The 11,297-nt window shown below is 38.4% G+C and overlaps 2 pseudogenes; both read left to right on the top strand.

Moving 5' to 3' along the window:
• The first annotated feature begins 3,570 nt into the window (after positions 1–3,570).
• LOC102417468 lies at positions 3,571–4,083 on the top strand (annotated as a pseudogene).
• Positions 4,084–8,008: 3,925 nt separating this feature from the next.
• Positions 8,009–8,318, top strand: LOC102419669 (annotated as a pseudogene).
• Positions 8,319–11,297: the final 2,979 nt, after the last annotated feature.

Raw genomic sequence — 11,297 nt, 5'->3', positions numbered from 1 at the left:
GAATACCAAGAACCTTAACCAAGATTACTTTCTCCAGGAAGCTATCATTCAGAATTGAAGGTCAGATAAAGAGCTTCACAGATAAGAAAAAGCTAAAGGAGTTCATCACCACCAAACCAGTATTATATGAAATGCTGAACGGTATCCTTTAAGAAGAGAAAGAAGAAGAAAAAGGTAAAGATACAAATTATGAACAACAAATACACATTTATCAATAAGTTAATCTAAAAATCAAGTGAATAAAGAATCTGATGAACAGAATAAACTGGTGATTATAATAGAATTAGGGACATAGAAAGGGAGTGGACTGACTATTCTTTCGGGGGAAAGGGGTGTGGGGGATGGGGGAAGAGACTGGACAATAATCGTGCACCTATGGATGAGGACAGTGAGTGGGGAGTGAGGGCGGAGGGTGGGGTGGGAACTGGGAGGAGGGGAGTTATGGGGGGAAAATAGAGGAACAAATGTAATAATCTGAACAATAAAGATTTAATTTAAAATAAAAACAACTTGAAAAAAAAAAAGAGGGGACCTGGAGATGTGCAGGCAGTGTATTAGATGGTTTCAATAAGGATCTTGGCATCACTGTATTGAATTTATCTGCAACAGCTGAATTCTTATGGTTGATCAGCTTCTAATCAGACAGAAACTGGAACTGCTGGTCTCTGCAATGTATTAAAATAGGGTTTCAAGTACCTCTATTAGCAAAAATTTTATTTTTTCTATTTCTACTTCAACATGCTTGTTAGTACATTTATTTTAGTTAGTAAAAGATTATATATTTTTTATTCTCTGTTAAAAAAACACTTCAGTAGGTAACATACACAGTGCTTTAATAACTTACTTGGCATTGTAGAGAGCAATTTGGCCTAGCAGCCTTGAGATTACAATTTAAAATGTGTAATTGAGCAATTCCTTCGTATAAATTTAATTAGGATTCACATTCCAAATACATAACAATTTATAATATTGGGTTTATAAATTAAAGAAGTGTTTGGGAGAGCTTGTTTTCAGTAGACAATTGAAATACTTAAAAATAAAATGGAATATTTTGAATGTACAAAGACAGTTAAAATGATTACAATATTAAGTGCTTAAAGAATCAAAAAGTAATTGTTTAAATTTATACATTTATAATTAGCCTAATAAAATTTATAAATTTAATTGTCTAAGAAAAAACTCTCTTTTGAATTTATAACTTTAATAAAGTAAGCACTGGATTTGAAAGCAAAGGTGATCCTTGTAATAATCTTTTCACAAAAGCTACCTTAAAGGACACCAAAAACATATTAACTTTTTATTAAAAATATTAATCTCATCTTTCCATAGAACACATTGCTAGGTTTCCTAATATGTTGTCAGAAAGATGGAGCTTAAGATTCTTTTTGCCTTGCTGGAATGGCTCAGTTGGTTGAGCATTGTCCCATGCACCATAAGGTGGCCAGTTTGGTTCTTGGTCAAGGTACATACCTGAGTTGCAAGTCTCCAGTTGGGGCATGTACAGAAGGCAACCGATCAATGTTCCTCTCTCCTTTTCCCTCCCTCTGTCTCTAAAATTAGCGTACATACATACATACATACATACAAACAATTCTCTTTTTCTCTCGCTTTGATTTTAGAACTTTACCTTCAGTTTTCTTCAAAATCGAATTCTGGGTTTTTCGGTGTGAACATGAAAGCCCACGACTTGCTCTTTTACACCTGAATATAATACAAAAGCAATAGGAGAATAAAAGAAACTCTGAGTATTCCATTTTCAGTGAAACTATAAGACATATTTAATCTGCATACTCCAAAATACATGTAAAGTCTTCCAAATCAACTGAGTTTGGCAGAAGCCTCAGGCAAGAAACTCAAGTGGAGAAGCAGACTGAATTTCGAAAGAGCCCAGTGGTGGTAGGTCTCAGAATGTTCCAGCAAAAATGTTATCCTAATGGTGGGAGACTCAATCCAAAGTACAAATAACTGCATCCTTCATTCTCAGCCTTGAGTGAAGAAATTGGGATGAATAGGGCTGGTGGTAGAAGCCTTCTTGAAACCAGGTTGAGAGCAGAATTCACATAGCCATCATATTTTTAGGGAGCAGTGTGTCTCTGAGGGCCCAGGGGAAAGTGATTTGTGGTTGTCAATATTCAATACAAAAAATTATTAGGTGGAATTTTCTTTTCTTTTTTTAAACTATATTTTTATTGATTTCAAAGAAGAAGGGAGAGGGAGAGAGAGATAGAAACATCAATGATCAGAGAGGATCATTGATCAGCTATTGCCTCCATGCCCCACACTGGGGATTGAGCCCACAACTGGGGCATGTGCTCCAACCAGGAATCAAACTGTGACCTCCTGGTTCATAGGTCGATGCTCAACCACTGAGACATTCTGGCTGGGCTTGGTGGCATTTTCAAGATAACATAGAAAGACTGCATGTAAACCAAAGATTTTAAATGCAATCATGTTGCCCAGCCAGTGTGGCTCAGTGGTTGAGTGTTGACCTATGAACTAGGAACTCCTGGTTCGATTTCCGGTTGGGGCACATGCTCAGGTTGTGGGCTTGATCCCCAGTGTGGGGCATGCAGGAGCATGCAGGAGGCATCTCTGATCATCGATGTTTCTATCTCTCTCTCCCTCTCCCTTCCTCTCTGAAATCAATAAAAATATATTTTAAAAAAATAAATGCAATCATGTTATCTTTTAAGCTTAAAAGCAGAAGATGGTTTATCATTCAATAATCTGAGAAATGCTATGCCTGTCAAAATACGTTAAGAAAATTTCCAGAGGATAAATTATAATCATCCAAAATATAACTAAGGAAATGATTACAAATGGACTGGCAAGGAACATTTAATATATTCACCTCTAGAACTGAAAGTGAGAATATGAGGACTAGAGTTATAGATAAGAATTAAATAATATACACTCTAAAAACAATATAACTACCAAAAATTAGGAGGGGGAAAGGGATACAAATTCTGAGGCAAAATATAGATTAACTTATCTATATTCCCTAGGAGTCAATGCATATAATTTAAAGCTGAAAAATAAAAAATTTGAATTATAAACTTTTATAGACTTTTTTAAAAATCCTCACCTGAAGATATGTTTTTATTGATTTGAGAGAGAAGGAAGGGTGAGAGAGAGGAACATTGTTTAGTTGCCTCCCATATGCACCCTGAGAGGGGATAGGATCAAACCCACAACCTAGGTATGTGCCCTGATAGGGAATTAAACATGGGATCCTTTGCAGTACCGGGTGACGCGCCAATCAACTGAGCCACACTGGCCAGAGTGAAATATAAACATCATCAGTTATACTAAGAAAGTAGTGAATGGATGGGAGAAGGAAAAGAGAAAAAACATTAAATTTATTATTCCTCATTTTAGGTATATCAATCAAACAAAAAAAAGGAAACTTAATGTATATTTAAAATGGGAATAAGATAAGCATTTGAAATCACGTAATAGAAATAGGTGGTCAACTCATTATTTATGAGAGAAATGCAATTTTAAATCACAATGCAGAGCAGTGACGTTAGACGCAGCAAACGCTTAGGACACGTATGCTCCTCTTCCTTCCTCTTTCTCGACTCCATCTTCGCGGGAGCAGCACAGGCCGCAGTTCAGTCACCGACATGCAGCTGTTTGTCCGCGCCCAGGAGCTCCTCACCCTCGAGGTGACCGGCCGGGAGACTGTCTCCCAGATCAAGGCTCATGTAGCCTCGCTGGAGGGCATCGCTCCAGAAGATCAAGTCGTGCTCCTGGCAGGCACACCCCTAGAGGTTGAGGCTACCCTGGGCCAGTGTGGGGTGGAGGCGCTGTCCACTCTGGAAGTAGCCGCCCGCATGCTTGGAGGTAAAGTCCATGGTTCTCTGGCCCGTGCTGGGAAAGTCAGAGGTCAGACCCCCAAGGTGGCCAAACAGGAGAAAAAGAAGAAGACTGGTCGGGCCAAGCGACGGATGCAGTACAACCGGCATTTTGTCAATGTTGTGCCCACCTTTGGCAAGAAGAAGGGCCCAATGCCAACTCTTAAAGTCCTTTGTCATCTGGTTTTCTCTAATAAAGCCACTTAGCCCAGTAAAAAAAAAAAAATAAATAAATAAATAAATAAAAATCACAATGCAATGGTATTATATACTCACAAGAATGTTTACAGTGAAAAAGTATTGGTGAGGATGGGAAGCAATTGGAACTCTGATTACTTTTGATGGGGTTGTAAATTGCTATAACACTTTGGTAAAAGTGGTAATATATACTAAACTGCACATAAACATATCTGTGCTTCAGCATTTGCACTATCTATCTATCATCTATCTATCTCTATCATCATCTATCTCTACATCTCTATCTCTATCTCTGTCTCTGTCTATGTACAAGAGAAATGCATATGTGTTCACCAAATGCAACATATAAGAATGTTCATAGCAGCCAAATCTGAAAACTGCTCAAATATTCATGACCTATAGAATGGATAAATAGTATATTCACACAATGCTACACTGTACAGCAACTAGAATGAATAAACTACAAATAGACATGACAATGATAAATCTTACATGTATAATGTTGGGCCAAGAAGAAAGACATAAAAAAGTACATAAAAATACAAAACATGCAAAGCTAATTTACGACCTCAGAAGGATAATCTTGATAGAGTTTTGACTGCAAGAGGACAAGCGAGCAGTTTCTGGGATGTTGCTCAGGTTGTAATTCTTGCTCTAGATCAGCGGTTCTCAACCTGTGGGTTGCGACCCCTTTGGGGGTCAAATGACCCTTTCATAGGGGTTGCCTAAGACCATCGGAAAACACATATATAATTACATATTGTTTTTGTGATTAATCACTATGCTTTAATTATGTTCAATTTGTAACAATGAAAATACATCCTGCATATCAGATATTTACATTACGATTCATAACAGTAGCAAAATTACAGTTATGAAGTAGCAATGAAAATAATTTTATAGTTGGGGGTCACCACAACATGAGGAACTGTAGTAAAGGATCGCGGTATTAGGAAGGTTGAGAACCACTGATCTAGATGATGATTTCATGGGTGTTTTCAATTTGTGAAAATTCATCAAGCATAGGATTCATCACTTAGGGTTTTATACTTTTCTATATGTATGTTATACTTTATTAAAAAGTATAACAACAACAAAGTAGAAGGAAGTCTATTTATATAAAAACCCTGGGTGTAATGCGTCACATCTGAGGCTCAACCAACCGGAAGGAAGTCAGTCCTGCAGGGGTTGTCTTGGCAACGGCTGCACCCTCCCCGAGCTATTTCCCTAGAGGGTGAGGTTTTAGGCAGGAACCTGCCCTCGGAGCGTGGACACACTGAGTCCTGGGTTGCCTTGCCAAGGACTGCGCCCACCCCAAGCTGTTTCCCATGAAGGCGAGGTTTGAGGCAGGAACCCATCCTCAGAGCATGGACACACTGAGTCCTGGGTTGCCTTGCCAAGGACTGCACCCTCCCAGAGCTGTTTCCCGTGAGGCCTGAGGGAAGAACCCACCCTCAGAGCCCCAGGAGGGCCCAGTGGCAGTCAGTCCTGGATTGCTGAGGTGGAGGCCACGGTGTGGTAGAACTCTGGGTCTGGCGCAACAGGGGGCATGGCCGTCCTTCAAACCAGACCCTGACAGTAGGGAGAAGGGAGCCACATTCGTCACGGAATCGACAGGTGGCCAGCTTGCTGTCAGGGGCCTGCCAGCTAGGAATCCTATTCACCTACATATCTTTATAAAGTTTTAATACATTATATTAGAGGTCATGGTAGTACTGTTTTACCCACAGTGTCTACAGGAATTGCTGCAAATTTACTTCTCGGTGGAAGGACCTTTCATTCCCAATATAAATTACCGATTCCATTAAATGAAACTTCAATTTCTAGACTTGATATAAACAGTGAAGTTGCTAAAACTATTCAAAAGGCCCAACTTCTCATTATTGATGAATGCACCATGGCATCCAGTCATGCTATAAACGCCATAGACAGATTACTAAGAGAAATTATGAATTTGAATGTTGTATTTGGTGGGAAAGTTCTCCTTCTTGGAGGGGATTTTCGACAATGTCTCAGTATTGTATGGCATGCTATGCAATAGGCCATAGTAGAAATGAGTTTAAAGTACTGTAATGTTTGGGGATGTTTCAGAAGTTGTCTCTTACAACAAATATGAGATCAGAGGATTCTGCATATAGTGGATGGTTAGTAAAATTTGGATATGGCAAACTTGATAGCAGTTTTCATTTAGGGATGGATATTATTGAAATCCCCCATTAAATGATTTGTAATGGATCTACTATTGAAGCTACCTTTGGAAATACTATATCTATAGATAATATTAAAAATATTTCTAAATGTGTGATTCTTTGTCCAAAAAATGAGCACGTTCAAAAATTAAATGAAGAAATTTTGGATATACTTGATGGAGATTTTCACACATATTTGAGTGATGATTCCATTGATTCAACAGATGATACTGAAAAGGAAAATTTTGCCATCAAATTTCTTAATAGTATTACTCCTTCGGGAATGCCGTGTCATAAATTAAAATTGAAAGTGGGTGCAATCATCATGCTATTGAGAAATCTTAATAGTAAATTAGGTCTTTGTAATGGTACCAGATTTATTATCAAAAGATTACAACCTAAAATTATTGAAGCTAAAGTATTAACAGGATCTGCAGAGGGAGAGGTTGTTCTGATTCCAAGAATTGATTTGTCCCCATCTGACACTGGGATCCCATTAAAATTGATTCTATTACAGTTTCCCATGATGCCAGCATTTGCTATGACTATTAATAAATCACAAGGACAAACTCTAGACAGAGTAGGAATATTCCTACCTGAACCTGTTTTTGCACATGGTCAGTTATATGTTGCTTTCTCTTGAGTTAGAAGAGCATGTGACATTAAAATTAAAGTTCTAAATACTTCATCACAAGAGAAATTAGTCAAGCACTCTGAAAGTGTTTTCACTCTTAATGTGGTGTTCAGGGAGATATTAGAATAAGTTTAATCACTTTATCAGTGTTTGCATCACTGTTGTTTTTATATCATGTTTTTGTTGTTTTCATATCATGTTTTTGTCATTTTTATATCATGCCTCTTGTTGTTATATCCTTTTGTTACTGTTTATTTATTAATAAATGTATATATTATTTTCATATACATTTTACTAATTTCCTTTCATCTCTCACACTTCTATTATAGAGAAAGGGCAACTAGCAATATTAAAATATTTCCTCTAATTAATTCCCTTTTAATGTGCACGAATTTCGTGTACCGGGCCACTAGTTGATTACATAAGTGATAAAAATGTTGAGAAACCAAAGGTTGGTGAGGCAACTCAGAGATTAGCAACAGCATGAAGCAAACATGCTCCCAAGGCTGAAGGAACAAAGGTGATATTATTTGAGCCCAGTTAAAAACTTCAGTCAGGCTCCTTGAGCCCTGTACTCAACTAGGGCTGGACCTTGTCCTTTCATGTCTGGCTGGCTGAGCCCCTGTTTAACAAGAATCCTGCTTAGTCAGTTTGCAATGGGGGGGGGGGGGGGGTAAGGACACGTATGTAATACCTTAATCAATAAAGAGAAAATTAAAAAATAAAAGAAAAAGAAAAAAAAGAGAATGATAAAAATGGCCATGAGGGGATGGGAAGGGGGAGAATCCTGCTTAGTCAGTTCAGTGAAAATTTTGTACCATGGATATCTGATCAAGTTCCTCATTCCTCACCCTTGATATCTAATTCCTGGGCCTGCCTTTAGTAAAAATCTTGTTAGGCCAGTTTAGCAAGAATTCCCCCTACCCTTGATGCCTAATCAAGTTCCTCTTAGTATTTTTCCATTCACTGACCCATTCAATCTGCTTATTGGCTATAAATCCCCAGCTGTCTTTGCTGTATTGTGAGTTGAGCTCAGCTCTATACCAAGGTCTCTTTCCCCTACTGAAGTAATTTGAATAAAATCTGTCTTGCTGGGTGGCAAAGTAGGGGATTACCCTGTGCCCAACAAAATGATGCTAAAGGTTATGAGCAGATATATCAGCCCAGTGAACCTATCCGTCTTCCCCCATCAGAACGTGGTACTGTTTTCCATTGGCATGTCCTCTACCAGCTCTTTGTTCCATTGGCAGTTCTTTGTTTATGAGGTCATATCCACTAAGTACACTCAGGACATCTACAAAGAGCTCCTCATCTCCTTGGTGACTTCGCTCTTCACAGGCTTTGGGGTCCACCTTCCTGCTGCTCTGGATCAGCATCTACATATTAGCTCCCAAGAGTACCAACCAGACAGCTTCACCAAACTCTGCCTTTGTAATTTAATTTTTTTACTATTTCTGGAAGTATCCCATCTACTGCTCACAATAAAAGCAGATGTGTGTGGGAAAAATCTGTCTTGCTGTCTGGTGTATAATTTTCCTTTTATTCTATGTATAATAGGATAAAGTCATCAGTCTTTCGGGCTCCATCCTGTTCAAACCTGTCCAGTTTCTATATATGTCAGTTAGCAATTTCTGCTTAGTCCTCTATAGATATGTTCATTATTAAAGGAATCTAACCTATAGCCCAGGGATTACTGAAACAACCCCTCTGCTCAAAGCTACCTCCCCAAGGAGATAAGGAAAGTATGTACAAAAATAATGACTGTCTATCAAAAGATTTATAGGAACATTGTGACCAGGATCATGGCAATTGGAGTTTATTGACCAAAAGCAAAAAAGTTTCATCCTCTCCCTCAGACCCTTGCTGGCATCCAGATGTCTGCAGCCATCAATCTCCTCTTGACCTCCAACCTCTCCTGTTTCCCCTGACATAAAAGAAGCCTAAATTCGGTACGTTTTCAAGATGGTTCTTTAGGATGTTAGTCCACCATCTTCACGGTTTGGTGGCTTTCCTTGCCCCAACCCTTGTCACTTGACTTATTGGCTGTTGAGCAGTATGAGCTTTCACTCGGTTACATGTGGACTGGGGTCATCCTGCAGTAGTTGAAACCACAGCAGCTATGTTTGGAGACCCAGAGAAAGTGAAGTCACTGTTGAAGTTGTTGTAGTAGTAAAGGGGGAAAATTGTGGTTGCTTCATGCTACTGCTTTTACCAAACTAGAACTACTTTATTCTGAAAAAAAAAAAAGTATATATCTATCTATATCAGTGGTTCTCAACCTTCCTAATGCCGCGACCCTTTAATACAGTTCCTCATGTTGTGGTGACCCCCAATTTCATTGTTACAAATTGAACATAAAAACAATATGTAATTATATATGTGTTTTCCGATGGTCTTAGGCGACCCCTGTGAAAGGGTCGTTCGACCCCCAGGTTGAGAATCGTTCGACCCCCAGGTTGAGAACCGCTGATCTATATCTATATCTATATGTCTAAATCTGCATCTATATCTATATTGATATACATATAGGTATACAAAATCATGTTTAATAATTAAATATTGAAAGTTTTCCATTTGAAATCAAGACAAAACCAAAAATTATAATGTCAGTTCTTTTATTAAATACTATCTATTTTAGCCAGTGCAATGGGCAATGAAAAGAAGTCAAAGGCATAAGGATAGGAGAAGAAGGTAGAGTATTATTGTTATTTGGAGATAATCTACTTGTACGTATGAAAAGTTTAAAATTTACAGAAAAAAATATTAGGATGAATAACAAGGCTTATCAATATTGGTTAATACAAAATCAATAACCAAAATTAGTTGTATTTCTATATAACAGCAAAAATCAGGAAACAAAACTTGAAAAAAAGATGCTTTTAATATAAAAGTATCAAAAGATATCGTGAGCCTGGCTGGTGTGTCTCGGTGGTTGGGTGGTTCAATTCCTGGTTTGGGAACATGCCCAGGTTGCAGGCTCAATTGATCCCCAGTAGGGGGTGTGCAGGAGGAAGATGATCAATGATTCTCTCTCATCATTGATGTTTCTATCTCTCTCTCCTTCTCCCTTCCTTTTTGAAATCTATAAAAATACATTATTAAAAAAAAGCCTAGGAATAAATCTAACAAAAGATGTGCAAAAAATTCCATTGGGGCAATTATTGAGGGACATTAAAAAACCTATTTGAATGATGAGATGTGTCATGTTTATGACTTAAAATACTTAATATTGTAAAAACATCTATTTTTTCCCAATTGATCTATAGATTTAATGCAATGTGTGTATGTATTGACAATTTGACTCTAAGTTTTATCTAAACATGGAAGGGCTAAGAATAGTTTGAAAGAAGAAAAAAATGGAAAATGTTATTCTATCAATAGATATCATTACTTACTATAAAACTATGTTCATTATGATAGTGGTACTATTGCAAAGGTAGAGAACTTCAAAAATGACATAGTGTCACCACACAGGAATTTTATTTCTTTCATATAATTTTCTCCTTAATTCACACTAGCCTTGTCTAGTCTAATACTACTGTGACATACTTGTCTCTTTTCAACCAAATCCTTCCACACCTGCATATATTTCATGTCCACTCCTATATCATTAAGGCCTTAGGCCAGTGGTCGGCAAACTCATTAGTCAACAGAGCCAAATATCAACAGTACAACGATTGAAATTTCTTTTGAAATCCAAATTTTTTAAACTTAAACTATATAGGTAGGTACATTGTTATTAACCTACCTATATAGTTTAAGTACTGTTGATATTTGGCGCCTCCCCCGCGCTGCGTATCCCGCGGCCCGCCTGCGCCTCGTCTCCCGTCAACCGACGGACACCCCTCACTTCTTCTAATGCCACTTCTTCAAAATAGACTCACCCAAAACCGACTTCTGCGCATGGGCCACGAAGTTTCAATGGTGGGCGCCCGAGCGTGGTATTTTGTGGAAGAGCCACACTCAAGGGGCCAAAGAGCTGCATCTGGCTCGTGAGCCGCGGTTTGTCGACCACTGCCTTAGGCCATCAGGTCTGGTCAGCACCAAACTATCTTAAAAATAAAGCCTCAGGTCTGTCGACCATGAAAACATAGTTTTGTCCAAACTACAGATAACATCTCAACCTCAGTTGTTTCAACCCCAGACCTATGAAGGAGGAACAACCCTACCTATGACATCCTTACAAAACTAGACAGCACAATGCCTTGCCTGACATCAGGATCCAATGCAATGATCAACTACTCCCTACCTTAGCCTGGACCAATCAGCAGAGCCCACACCCATCTCCCTTAGCAACCATGACTAATGAGTTTCCCCTTATATAACCTATTTGCTGGAGATCATGGGGGGCCAGGTTATAGAGCACTAGCTCACCTGTGTCTTTGGGCTTGGTGCAAATTCCCTAAATAAACCCTTACT

Source organism: Myotis lucifugus, unplaced genomic scaffold (genome assembly GCF_000147115.1).
Source record: "Myotis lucifugus unplaced genomic scaffold, Myoluc2.0 scaffold_532, whole genome shotgun sequence".
Taxonomy (NCBI): domain Eukaryota; kingdom Metazoa; phylum Chordata; class Mammalia; order Chiroptera; family Vespertilionidae; genus Myotis; species Myotis lucifugus.
Note: the sequence above shows the minus strand (reverse complement) of the source record. Positions and strands in the feature narration are given on the sequence as shown.